The sequence below is a fragment of the Haemaphysalis longicornis genome, unplaced genomic scaffold (assembly GCF_048455015.1).
Source record: "Haemaphysalis longicornis isolate Haplotype H1 unplaced genomic scaffold, Haemaphysalis longicornis Haplotype H1 scaffold_17, whole genome shotgun sequence".
Lineage (NCBI taxonomy): Eukaryota > Metazoa > Arthropoda > Arachnida > Ixodida > Ixodidae > Haemaphysalis > Haemaphysalis longicornis.
Genome location: NW_027526276.1, coordinates 4,844,012 through 4,858,059, shown reverse-complemented (window position 1 = coordinate 4,858,059; position 14,048 = coordinate 4,844,012).

The following is a 14,048-nucleotide window of genomic DNA, read 5'->3' as shown; positions in this document are numbered from 1 at the left end:
TCGGGAGCTAAGTTCTTTTTAAAACGCATCTTTTTTTAAAGTGTTTTGGTTGGTTTGCCTATATATCATTTTTCATGTTTTGTTGAAAAATATCGTGGTGAAATTGTTTAAAAATCGCATGCAAAACGCAGCGGCAAGATGACAACTGTACCAAAAACGGCATTGCTCGCATGTTGTCTCTAAAATATCAATCTAAACCTTGTAACCACCTATACACAGTGTGCTTTTTGGGCATATCTTTCAGCGCCCACAGGGAAGATTATACATATAGTCATTTGGGATGAATGGCGGCACAACACCCGCAGTGTACCTTTGTTACAGCCCTAGTGTAGTATTTAGTTACACCTATTCTATCTCCAAAAGGGTAGCCGAGAGCTTTTCAGAAGAAAAAAAAAACATAAAAATGTTCTATAGCGTAGATCCCGAAACAAATTTTCTACGCCTTAATCGACCAAATAAGAGTATGGGCTGGTATGTGAAGTACATGATTGAATTTTTTCACACCCCATTAGGTTATCTTTCAATCGAATCTAAAGCAGGCCGTAACGCAGAACCAATTCATACTAAAACCTAAATGCTTCAATTTGCGCCGTCCAAACAGCGGCTGCAACTTCTTACACCCATTAGGCAAAACTATGCGAAGAAAATGTAAATTAATTGGGATTATTTTTACTCGACGCAAATTCTTTTCGGGTAAGGCTAATCTTGCAGAGCACTTCCGCGAATTCCAGTGCTGTACCTAACGTTTGAGTTCATAGCACATGCGGTTACCAAAGCTAAGCGCTGATGAAGACGAGAGGGATTCTGATTGACGGCCAGGTGTAGAGTCAGAATTGAGCAATGGCACAGTGGTCTGTATGGGAGTTAAAACATTTACAGAAAACGAGACCGCTACACGCAATAGGCAGCAGGAGTGTTCTATTACATGTTTTTTCAGCAGATCAAAATTTGTTATTGCGCTAGAACATAGGCTCAAATATTGCGCTACTTAATCTATAAGCCAGTCTTTAAAATATTTTTCACAAAAGGGGCATTCGTCTATCAATAAATTATTAAGTTTGGAACACGCGGATGATACAAAAATACAACCACCAGAAGAAAAAAGATCAGTACCTCATTGTAGGAATGCAAAAAAAAGGGTTTCGAACAAAACAGACTCTTCAAGTAGTCCGTCACACAGCATAGAAATTATCAAATAAAACTGATCTATAAAAACAACGACATACAGCAGACGATTGAATTTTATACAGCATCAGGACATAATCCTTAAAACATGTCTTTTTTAATTGGTTACAGTCATTTGGAACAAATTATAGGACAGTTTATCTTTAAAGATCCATAAGCGCTCGTTTAATTCCACGCAGTGTTTCTTCATCTAAAACCGACTGTGGAAGTTGATTGAAAATTTTGGCACATAATACGTTCTACAACTTCCACCATACCGTGTTCATTCCTTCGCAAGAACAAAACGGGGAGGATTACGCAAATGAATTTGCTTAGAATGTGGAATAAGGAAATTCTCGTTCCAAAAGTGTCGAGGTATGATCGTGCAAAGAAATAAAGTGTCAAAGGTAGGAAGACCGAGCGCCCTGAACAAACTCATATCAGAAGGCAAATCAATCCTATAGGCATTGTTCTGAAGGATATTTTTCAACAAACCGTATATTTTTGATATCCAGAAATTAGAGCAATTAAAGTAGTTGCGTATTTTATATCGTAAATGAAAGTAAGCTAGCGGGTGTGTAATCATTTTTTTTACCGTACAAGTGCTCTAATACGATAAATCAAACATGCCTCACTTCGCAGTCGCGCCCACAGCGAAGCCATGTGAGAGTTCTTGGTCATGTCAGTGTCAAAAAGAAACCCGAGGTATTTCACAAAGAGTAAGAAACTGGAATAGATTTACACGGGAAACATTTATCTGTCTGAAGAAGAATAGGCAAGGTGGTGTGCACTATTTTCAAAGGATTTCTAAAACAGACCAGTTGTGTTTTTGTCAGGTTAATTCTTATTTGATTGACTTCAAACCACTTCATTGCTTGCATTGTATCCTTTTGGAGAACGGCCGTGGTGGTGTCATAATTTACGTCCCTCGAAATTATTAACGTATCATCCGTATATTGAAATATATTGCATTTACTTATAACTGAACTGAAGTCATGAACATAAAAATAAAATAAAAGGGGGGACAGGACGGATCCTCGTTTGAACTCCTCAATGTAAGCTTCGTAATGAGCTTTTTGCTGTATTTAAACACACCAGTTGCGACCGATCGGACAAGCAATTCTTTAAAAAGTCGTAAAAATGGCCTCGAAATCCATAATTGTGAAGTTTATTGCATAGTATACCGTGGCTAACAGAATCAAAAGCTTTGGATAAGTCTAGAAAAAGTGCACAGGCCACCTGGATTTGTTCTTGGGTATCATGAAAAAACTCCCACAATTCTTCAAACAGTTGTTGCTTACCACTTTCTGGAATAAAGCCGTTTTGAGCAGAAGACAGAATCGAGTGTTTTGCTCAGAGCCTGTCATTACTTCAAGGAAATGCCTCTCTAACACTTGGGCTAAGAAGGACAGAACCGATATTGGGCGGTAATTTTCCGGTTTTGATGCATCACCCTTCTTGAACAGCGGAATAACCTTGGCTCTTTTCATTGCAGCAGTCAGCGGTAGCACTGCTGCAATGCGGTAGCTTGCAGCAGTGCGGTAGCTCGCACTGCGGTAGCTTGCAGCAGTCAGCGGTAGAGCACTTTCAAGTTAATATCGGTTTGGAGAACTAAAGCTCACCTGCCAAGACAAAAACGGGTTGCGCGCTTGGCACAGATTTCGCCGCCGACTGCAAAGCGTGCCGTCTTGATGCTTGCTTTAAAAGCTTGGTCCCAGTAGAACCACGCGCCCCGGTGTGGTGAAAGACGTGCGAAACCGCCCCACGAAAGACGCGATGCGATTCTCCGACGATGAAACCATGAAATCAGGCGCTGATATCGGTCGGGAATACGATGTGGCTTGCTGCTTGTTATCGTTCGGCTGTTGGGTGACCTTCCAAGAGAAAAACGGGTTGAGCGCTTGGCACAGCCTTCGACATCCATGGACATCCTTCGAGATCTTGCATCTATTACAGGTGATTTACTTACTGGAACACTAAAGATGATCCTGGCAAAGTGCTATTTTGAAAGCCGAGGAAAAGATGCTGATGCTGTCGGGGAAAGGTTAAGCGTCACGTCTTGCTGAGGCTTTGCGGACACCGCTGCTGAAGCTTGCAAAGTATTTAATTCAACAAATTCACAGTCTCAACAGCGCTTACACAGAAAGGTTCTGCCACAATGTTTCCTTAGTTAGATTTTCCTCTAATATAGCGCATTAATGACGAGGTTCCGCGTGCATTTTTGAACCATTCAATAAACTTGAAAAACAGTGCAGTTTGCAGCATGGAAACTGCTCACCAGCTTGTTTTGGCATGTTCTCTTCTAAGCGGAGGGCTCTGTTCTTAGGGGGAGGTTTTATTCTTTCGAAGGCTAGTCTCTATAATATCAGAATTGATTTAAGTGTGGTTTTATCGGCGCTTTTATTTTTCGTAAATGTGCACCAACATTAGAAATCCACTTGTCGCTCAGAAAAGCTATCCCACACAAAGTGTGGTAATCTGCCGTCATTCATAGAAAGCCAGGCAACGTATGCAGTCAGGTCATCTAGCTATCTTTCGTCTGCAAACGTAGCCCGTATTTTATACATTGTTCCAACCTAATAGGCGTGTTGCTTTCCATGAGGTCGCATTCCTAAAGAAAGATGGCGGGCTGCATAACGATGACCAGAAAATTTCTCTGAAATAAAAGAATAATCACAGGAATTATTACGCCCTCGAACCACGTTGTGGTCTAACCAACATGTCAAAACACGGAGGTTCTAACGTTTTCTCTTTTCGTGGTAACTCTGCCTACCACGAAACCAGCTGACGACCAGCTGAAGAAGTATTATATGGTATATTGCCATTAGCTGGACATAGGATCTCGATATGAAAGTCAACTGCCAGAAAACTGGTTCAGTGCTTGACTAACCTTTCACTATAACGCCAGTTACAATTCAAAACACGCCACCCTGTTACATGGGGTGTGGTGCATAGCTAACAATTAAAAGTCATGCTTTACACAATAAACTTTATTGACCAGAGATTCAGCGCAAACAAACCTCACGTCTCCTAGTGAAATATCCTAGTTGGAACTTACACAACAGCAATGCCACCATCTACGAGGCGGCTCTGTTACAATGTAATAATTTTTTATTAAGTACCAGATGTGGTTCGGTACATCAAATTTATTAATCAGGACAATAGTAATAATAATACTAAAAACCAATAGTTTATTACCGTCCCCCAACACAGCCGGAAGGCCTTTGTACTGGTGCATGAAAAAAAACAGGCAAGTGACGACGCCCAAACCTCACAAGTAGTGGTATTATGGGACAGCTTTGCTGAAACACGCTCAGATAATAACACACTGATGTACACCATAACATACATGCACCTACAAAAAACCCTCACAAACACACACATATACACAAAAACGTGTGCAGCGCCTTGCAGTAACACACATATACACAAAGAAAACAGGTACAGCGCCTCGCAGTAAAGCATGTGCCACCAGGCCACTGGTCGTTATACACGGATTGTTTCAGAAATATACGTAAATGATGACAATGTTCAGTAGAGTAGAAACGGAGTGAACCAAGATAGCTTAAATATAAGATAGGCGGTATATAGTTATATACATGCAGCGAACAGTAGGCATTTAATAAAGAGAATAACAAAAAAGATAGGAAACGTTATTTTCTTAGAATTTTTAGGCTAAATGTTCACGCATGAACAAGGGATACAAAAGGTCACTTACATAAGCTCACAGACATGCCTGCGAAACTGCGTCGGGTAATTATTAAATATGTCTAAATATACAGACCACTGATTCTAGGTACACTGAAGACGAAACATGGGGCACAAGACTAGGAGATTTGTGGAATTTAAAAATGTGTCGTGTCTTCTGGCGGATTTTTGTGGCACATGGCGTGGAACATCTTGCAGCACCTAAATTCAAGACACTGCGCCGTGAATGATTTCGAACGAATCCGCTTAAATACGTCTGGATGTTAAGCACTGTAGCATCGGTACAAAGGATGAACCAAAGTTTTTATGACTGGCAAAGCGATGGTTGAAGATCGAGGTAAACCTTTTCTGGACACTTTCAAAAAGCATACAGTTTGTTTTGCATTTGCTATTCCATACCACAGAAGCATAATCGAGCTGCGGGCGAGAAATAGCAGTGTACAGCTTAAGAAGAGAGCCGGCTCGTTTAACTCCTGTTATAGGTGACATACAACGCCCATGGTTCGGAGGGTCCGCGGAGTGATCTCCTGGATAAGCGAGGACATGCTCAACTTACTGTCCAAATTTCCACAAAAATCCCTAACCTCCCCTACAGGTGGTAGTGCTTCACCGTTAATGTTATAGGAGAAAACTATGCTGCCAGTTCTTCTGGTGTACGCCATTATCTTGGTGTTGGGTGCATTCATAAGAAGTTTGATGCGTCAGCACCAATATAAAAAAGACGTAATCGCTTGCTGGACAGCGGAACAGGTAGCCGTGTTTGGAACAGCCCTAAATATTTTGACATTGCCAGCATATAGGAGAATGTGTCAATCATTAGTTACAGAGGAAACGTCCTTTATAAAAACTGAAAAAAGAAGTGGCTCTAGATTGAGCCCTGAGGAACACCGCTTGTGGCCTCGTAGGAGAGGGAAGACTGCCCGTTTACATGCACGAAGCATTATCTATCCGATAATCATTTACATAAAATGGATATAGGGATGATTGGAAATCGAATTGACACCTATTTCTCAATATTATTTTGTGGAGGACGACATCAAAAGCCTTGCGCAGATGGAAGTGTGTCATGTCGGGTTGTCCTCTCCCCTGCACAGTTTCCGAAGCATGCAGCATAAACATTTCAAGATTGGTGGTGGTCGATCTCCCTCCTAGAAAGCCGTGTTGCTGACGTAATATTATCGTTTTTACACTGATAGTGAAGAGTATATGTAGTTGGGTCACACAGTTTTGAAGCAGCCCAGAGAATAAAAATCATGCGGTAGTTTGTGGGGTCTAATCTTAACCCTTACCAAAATATAGGAACAACCTTCGCAGTCTTCAAACGAGTAGCGAACTTTTCGATATGGAGTGACGTTTCAGATATACGCTTCAAGAGCGGAACACGAATAACCCCAAACGCCTGCAGTGCTACAGAATGAATGCCAGAGGGTCGCAGAAAAATGACGGCTTAACTGGCTTTAAACACAGTAATTTCTAGAACAAACCATTCTAAGTTTTATCATACCCCTTAAACACTTGAGGGGGGCAGGCTGCACTTCATTTCACAATGCGGAATTGAATTTTTCCGTGAAAGCATTAGGACGTCGCATAGGCTGCAACCTAACATGTCCATTAAGTTATTCTTTTCTGGGTAATTTTTAAATGTGCCTGCATGGACATTTTCCCGAAAGATTTAGCAATGCGTAGCGCTTCATCTTCAACCGCGCCTGCGTAACTGGACCTATCGCGCTTAAGCAAATATTTACACAGAGACCTGAGTTGACAATGCTCACTCTTCCACCTCTATTGACAGTTTTCTTTGGTTGTTTGTGAGCTCAATTCTTTCTTCTAAAAGGCTCTTTTAGTGAAGCTGAAAACCAGTGCGGATAAATATTTTCTTTTTGTGTTTTTTGGGTACCAATCTACTTAATCTATCATCGAGAAATTTCGTGAACAAATCAGTCTGCTCGACAGCGTCATTGAGGTTGGCCAGTGGCTACCGATCAGTATCACTGAATAAGTGAAAGAAGACAATACAATCTGAACTAGAAAATTTGTAACCACAGATACCTGGTGTGTTGATTGAAGGACTTTGGTGGGCGAGGGATACATTTGATATTGAAATGAGTAAAGGGGGTCAAACGTGCCATTCTTTTCAAGGTCGAAACGATCGCGTGAAACCTCAACGTTTTCCAGGCTATGAAACACAAGTCCAAAAAGTTTACAACGAATTTCTCATGTACTTGCACTGCTGTAATGAAGTAAAAGTAACAAAATCCAACCAAATGCTACAATTCTTTGAAGTCGGATGGGCCACTCGATTAACCAGCTGCGTTTTCTATGAAATTCCGAGTGCGTTGATGCTACCAGTGATCACTAAATTCTGATCACTGTGAGACGTTATTGCACTTTCGATCAAACGAAGGTTATATTTGAACTCAGATTCGATGGGTTTCCGGAGGCATTTGGTAGTAAGTAAATAATAGGTAGCGTTAACCAAGTGAACAAATCACCTCTAATAATATTATAATAGTAATGAATTGATCAATCAATCCATCATGTTTAATTACATGCTCAAGATCAGCCAAAGGCCTCAGTGTTCGCGCATGAATAGTGAGAAAAACAAAATACTAGAAACATTGCAAAAAACAAAGAAGCCGCGAGAGACACACAAATTGAAGTACTGAAACTGAGAAATGAAACACCGGCGAAGTGAAAGGTGAGTATATGTAATAAAAGACAAAAAAGGGCCCTTTGTGACTCAGCTTGTTGTAAAGACAACAGAACAAGCAGAGCAACCAAGATTGACAGTAAAACAATGGAAACAATTCCAAGAGTCTAGAAGAAAATGCTAAAACGAACAAATCACAGGAAACAGCCTCAAAAATATGCAACTATAAGTTGGTTAATCAGAACCGCGGAGAGACTAAATTCCAGCAATCGAGGAAAAAAGAACGACAGAGACTTCGTCGGCGTTTAAACACTGTATTGAACAGTTCATTGCGATGAATTTTAAAGGAAATTTCAAAGATGCCGGGGCATGCAAAGAAGAGGTTGTAAGAATTCTGCATACTGCGCACAGGACAGTCATTCGAGTTGCGCGCAGCCGCCAAGAACGGGCGATGCCACCTGGTGGGCTTTTGTGCAACACTAAACTCAAAACAGTTAAGCAGGTCAGCGGAAGAAATGTCGCTATTAACTACTTTGTGAAGGAATGTAAGACCTGCACGCATACTCTGCAGTTCAAGGAAGGGATTGAAGGAGCAATCGTATGTCAGAATCAGGACCCGGTCTCTCAATGTGATGGTGGTGCTTAAATATAAATAAACATTTCTTCTGGAAACTGCCAATTGTATAATTTATTGATTTGGAGATGCTGTTCCAGGCAACTGCTAACTGAGAAATACATATTGCTTTACATACCATTAAAATTGAATCAGGAGAAGAGCATTCCTTTGAAACCGGACCCACACTTCCAAGAGTGCGGAGCGTTCGCCGGATGATGATCATATTATGGGCTGAAAAAGAGAGGGTACTGTCGAAAGGTACCCCAAGGTCCCTCATCTCGTCGGCCGTTAACAGACGAGCTCTCTCAATACTGAAGGAAAACCATACACGATGAGATTTCCGGCTGGGCGCAATAACCTTTGTTTTAGCGATGTCCAAAATTAGGTACTTTTTGCAGCACCAGACCGATAATTCCGACTCATAACTCAGCAAGTCACAGCAGTCCTTAACACAGCTAATGTTCCTAAGTAGTTTGACATCAATTAAGATTTTGTTAGGACAGAAAACTATGATTGGCCCAGAATGGAACGTTGATGTACACGACTTGTTGCAGGTTTTACACCAGAATCCTTGTTGTTTACATCAAAGTAAAAGGACCGCTCAAGGAGATGGTTGGGAAACGAGGCAACAAGAGCTGGGTCTATACCGACGCTCTTAATCTTTAATTGATGGCTAGCCAAATCAAACGCCTTACTCAGGTCAAATTAAATGACATTAAAATGGCCGTTTTCAAGAATTGCATCCGAAGCCTGTGTCATAAAACTGGCTAGATTTGTAACCATCGGTTGACCTGAAAAAAAGCCGTGCCGATTCGGTATCAGGAAGTTCCTGATGCAGGCAGAAAGAACTGTGTGCAGAGCTGGCTAAAAGGGGTTTGGAGCTACACAAAGGTGGGAGATCGGGCGACAGTTAGTAGGCTTACCTATCACCAGACCTAAATACCAGAAACATGAGATCGATCGTTCATACACAAGGAACGTTTGCCGAAATGTAAACACTTCTTATAAATGGGAGTTGAAACAGCCACAAAAATGTTGTTGTAAGCCTTATTGAGGGCTGCTGGCATCAAGGGCACCACCGGAAAATGATGGTTTCACCCGTTTAGGGCTATCGTTGACAACTTTTTCATTGAACATAAGTGTATCAAAATTAGAGATATTATATAACGATAGGCGTTCGTCGTTAGCATCAGGCTGTTGAAAGACAGAACGAAAGCACAGAGCACCCTGGTGGCAACATCATCAACCTGCCCACCATCGGAAATATTTAGGCTTTTGCGTTCTTCAGACGCTTTAGAAGACGGCGTACATATCTCCTAAAGTTGGCCGGTTTTTAGGCACAGCAGCGTCCAAACACTCCTTTAGATAGAGTGGTAACGCTGGTAGAGTCCTTCACAAAGTGAGCGATACTGACTAAAATCAGCTTTCCACTTCTCAAGCCCAGAACGCTTTTCCTTTTTATAGGCGCTGTCGTTCAGTTTTAGTGGACTTAAGTTTTTTTACAGAAGCAGTGGTCATATTATGAATGAACAGGCTTATAAGTAGGATGTACTTCTCCACGTCACTCCTAAAAATATCGGCAAAACGTCGAAATTTTCATCAACATTACTGACATCACAGACTGCACACTTGACCATACAGAGTTTCATTGAAAGTGATGCAGCCCAACACTAATCCCTAGATTTGAAAGCATATCACGGGAGTTCACAAATGCCAACACCGCCATAGCGATGCTGGGCAGCGACTGAGACAGAGACAATAAGAGGAGGGTGAAACTTGTCGGGATGTACAAGAAAAATATCACAGGCACGTACTTATTCGTTTTTAAGTTTGAGAAGCACACATCTAGGAGATTACCACAGAAGATTTCTATGTGGGAGAACTGCTCAAGGGAGATGAACCAAGAAATGAAATAACATGCTGATTTTGCGCTGCATAATGGTTTTCGTCCTCAATGAAAAGACTATTACAGTGAATACTTTGATGTTGAAAGGCCCTAGTATAATTAGCTTATCGTTAAAATGTGCAGTAGAGATATGTTCGATAAATGTGAGTGTTCGAGTAAATTTATAAGGTATACTATTCGGCGTTATACAGAAAGCACCGATGAGAAGCTTCTCGCCCAACGTTAGGCCTTCCTGAAGCCACACTGATTCCTCTAGAACCTCGCCGTCAGCACGCCGCACTGAGCGATCAACGGCAATGTGAACACCGCCCCCCTTTTGGCTTGGTCCGGTAAACTTTAGGTCGTTTCTAATGATTTAATAGCTACAAGGAAAATAGTCGGAAGACGAGATATGATAGGAACAACGGCAGAAATTCAGAGCAAACAACGATTCTAACAAATTCGGAGGACACAGTTCGTAGACCTCGAGTATTTTGATAGTAGGTGCCGAGACTATCCCCTTTACTAGGTATTTTCAGTTTTTGCAACTGTGCACCATACCAGGGTGCAACTGTGCATACAACTGTGCACCATACCAGGCATCCTTTTGGGCCTCATAGCGATCCCCCCTACGCCTAAAGCACACCTCGTCAACAGTTCCGGAAAAAGAAGTCTACTAGTCGCACTTGGTCCATAGCGTTTCCACCGCAATGCCGTGACTTGCACAGTTGACAGGTGGGCAAACAGTTGGGCACATGTGGTGTTAGGGGACACTGTTGAAACAAAGATGGCCCTCGAGCTCGTTATCCGGCGTACTACAACTAACTCAGAAGCTGAGGGCACACCCCGGCAAGGAGTACTCCTTTTCTTCTGCAAGTTCATCTGTGGGCCATTAAACGCAGTGTCGGACCGTGGAGGCAGGGGCAGAAGATAGCCCGAAGGGGAACCCAAAGCGCTCAACGGCGTAGCTGGTTGACAACTAATGCGTTCAACGAACGCTTACGCGGTCGTAGAGGACAGGAGGGGGCGCCTTCACGAGCTGCACCGTGGTTGCCTGAGGCGAACGACGACCTCGTATGGAGGCCAGACTGCGTGGACGTCACCCGTAACATGGCAAATTAAAAGGCTTTGAAGAAGCAGGTAGAGAAGGAGGCAGACGCACGAGGTCCCCGGAAAGGCAGAGAACCTTCTCACGCAGCTAAGCGATGATATAATAAATTACTATAATTAATGACAACCACAACAATAATATTAACAAGAAAATTAATATTAAAAATAACAGAATCAACACAATATTAACAAGTAAAACAGAACTTTCACAAATATATAGATGACATAAGAGAAGAAGTAAAGCAACCTTGACACTGTATATGAACAATCTATTAGTATAAAATACTACAACCCATTTCATAACATACACCATACACACAATGAAGATTAGGAATGCTGACATTATACAACACCCCAGATTTGCAGGGAGCCCGACAACGTAAGAAGCAGGCAGCCTAACCAGCGTCCAACTAAACGTAAAAAAAATAATTGATTGCTACAGGAGAGACATATATACAGTACATTTCCACAAAGGACAATTTGTGCGAGTGTCTGAGTGACTGATAGTTCTGTTAATATCTGAACTGAACCTATGGATTGAGCCGTTCAAAATATCTATGTCAGCAGAATAGATGTTACAAGTTCTCGGCAGTCGGAACAGCGGGCAAGGTATGATACAGGAACGGAGAGCATGAAAAGGATGAAATTCCCTTATTGTTTTTAGAGGAACTGTTAGATATAGCTACGAAAGATGATCAGCACTGTTAACCTGCCCATGTATTAGCTTAAAAAGAAATAATGTGTGGGGCTGTATCTCGCCTGTGCCTACGGTCAAACAGCACCACTCCGTACCCTTGTCGTGGAACAAGACGGTGATACTCTAGAGGGAATCCATGTGTAATTATGGACACGAACATAATTAGAACTGTATCAATAACTACGCTCTTAGAACTTCATGTGCCGTTGCATGAAACTGTGGCATAGTAGAGCAAGGGCCGACACACAGTGGGGCACCGTTCCAGGAAAGGTGTTGTACAACGAAACATCTTTACATCCTGCACAATAAGCCCAGGTGGTGCCGAGCTCGCTGTTTAAGGAATCTAACATGCAGTGTAAAGGTCACCCGGCTTTAAAAAGCGCACCAGATCATACGTTGTTGAAATGCGAGGCAAAGTAACATCATTATTAGTGTATTGAAAAGGCACGATATCGGATTTACGCTTGTAAGACAACACGTTTCTTTTCGCGGCGTTCACTATAGGTTTGTTCTCTTTGCACCACTGAACAAATGCACCATCGTCCCTTTCAAAATTCTTGCAGTTGCTGATACCCAAGACAACAAGAAGATCTTGTTGCCATTCGCAAAAAGTAAAAAAATCAGTAGTTTATAGGAGTCGAAACATTTTAATTGTTTGATTTTTTATTTCTATGGCAAAAACCAAGGGGAGGCTGAGACTAAAAGCGAACATGGCCTCACAGAAGCCTCAGCCACCCGATTTAGAGCGTACACAACCACAGGTCTTTTACTAATTTAAGCATGATAGCACGATCGTAATAGAGAAATACCACAAAGCAAAGTCATTACTACACTTCTTATGTATTATACAAAGCATAGGTCTCAAATTCACAAAGAGATCGTAATGTACACATAAACTCAGTAATTCGTACGCATGAACTTTCATCAGTTACACGTAGGCAATGGTTCAGGAAGTGAAGAAACAAGTCACCTATGTTCAAGAGGGAGAGTTTGGAAAGTAACAAGCGGTGACTGACGAAATCAAAATCTTTGCTTGTATTGAAGCCTCCTGCAATGAACCACTTCTGATGCTCGTTAGATAAAAGAAACATGATTACCGGCTGTCGAACGACCAGACATTATCATGCGTTTTTAGGGAAGTAGTATGCTTTTAACACTTGATGGAGAAACATTGTGCAAAACACTCCCAAAAAGCTTAGCTGCAGCACATAGATCCGAAATAGGCCGGCAGTTACTGGCATTAGATTTGTTGCCAGTTTTAAAGACAGGGACCACGCGTGCTATCTTCCAGGCTTCTGGTAATTAAGCAGAAGGAATTAAATTATTAAATATGGCCGTTAGCATTGCAGTCAGAAGCTCCCCAAAAGTGTAATAATATTTTAGATGGAATGCCTTGCGGGCCGCAGAAAAATTTTATTGAAAAAGTATTTTTGCAGGTATTATGCACCCGTTATATCTCATCAATATATCTATTGTCTTTGACGTGTTATGGAAATATTTTTTGTGTTTTTAGTATACTCAACTACACAGGTACAATGCGCGTCTCGACATTTGCCTACCATGTGCATACCCAGTACTGTCGTACCTTCTAATCAACAAAACACATGCTGTAGAAATGTTCAAGTTCCGCAGTAGTAAAGCCACTTCTTACCTGGAAATGCATTTTTTCATTCAAACCTCAACGTGTGCGATTTCCATTAACCAGAACAAACCACTACGACAGTGCCTTATGTAGGCTCATATTACCAAGAATTTTTAAACTAGGCTACCTCACTGAAATCTGCAATGAACAGATGCTATGAAGTGTAGTAAGAGGTACAGATTGCATGGTGAAACTTTGAGGTGGGGCATTTTCTGCCATATTGATATACTAAGGAACTCTTAATTCTGCCACTCGTATTTCTCCATTACAGTAAGCTGTATTCGATTCATCACCTGAAAGGAAAGAATTTTTAGAACGAAGCATATTTTGAAGAAATTAAGAGTGTTTTGAACTTTAGGTATTTCAATGCTTAATTCAACAAACCCTTCTTTCTCTGTTTTTTTGTAGAAATTTTTAAAATTTTTCTTGTTTCTCGGGTACTGCTGCGCCTTTTATTACAAGGTAAGACAATTTAAGTTTACTTGAATATTGTTAAATCAACAAAAATGTTATGAAAAAATATTGCAGCACACACTGTGGTGTGACTGTAAGGATATTCATTGGTTAGTTTTGTAC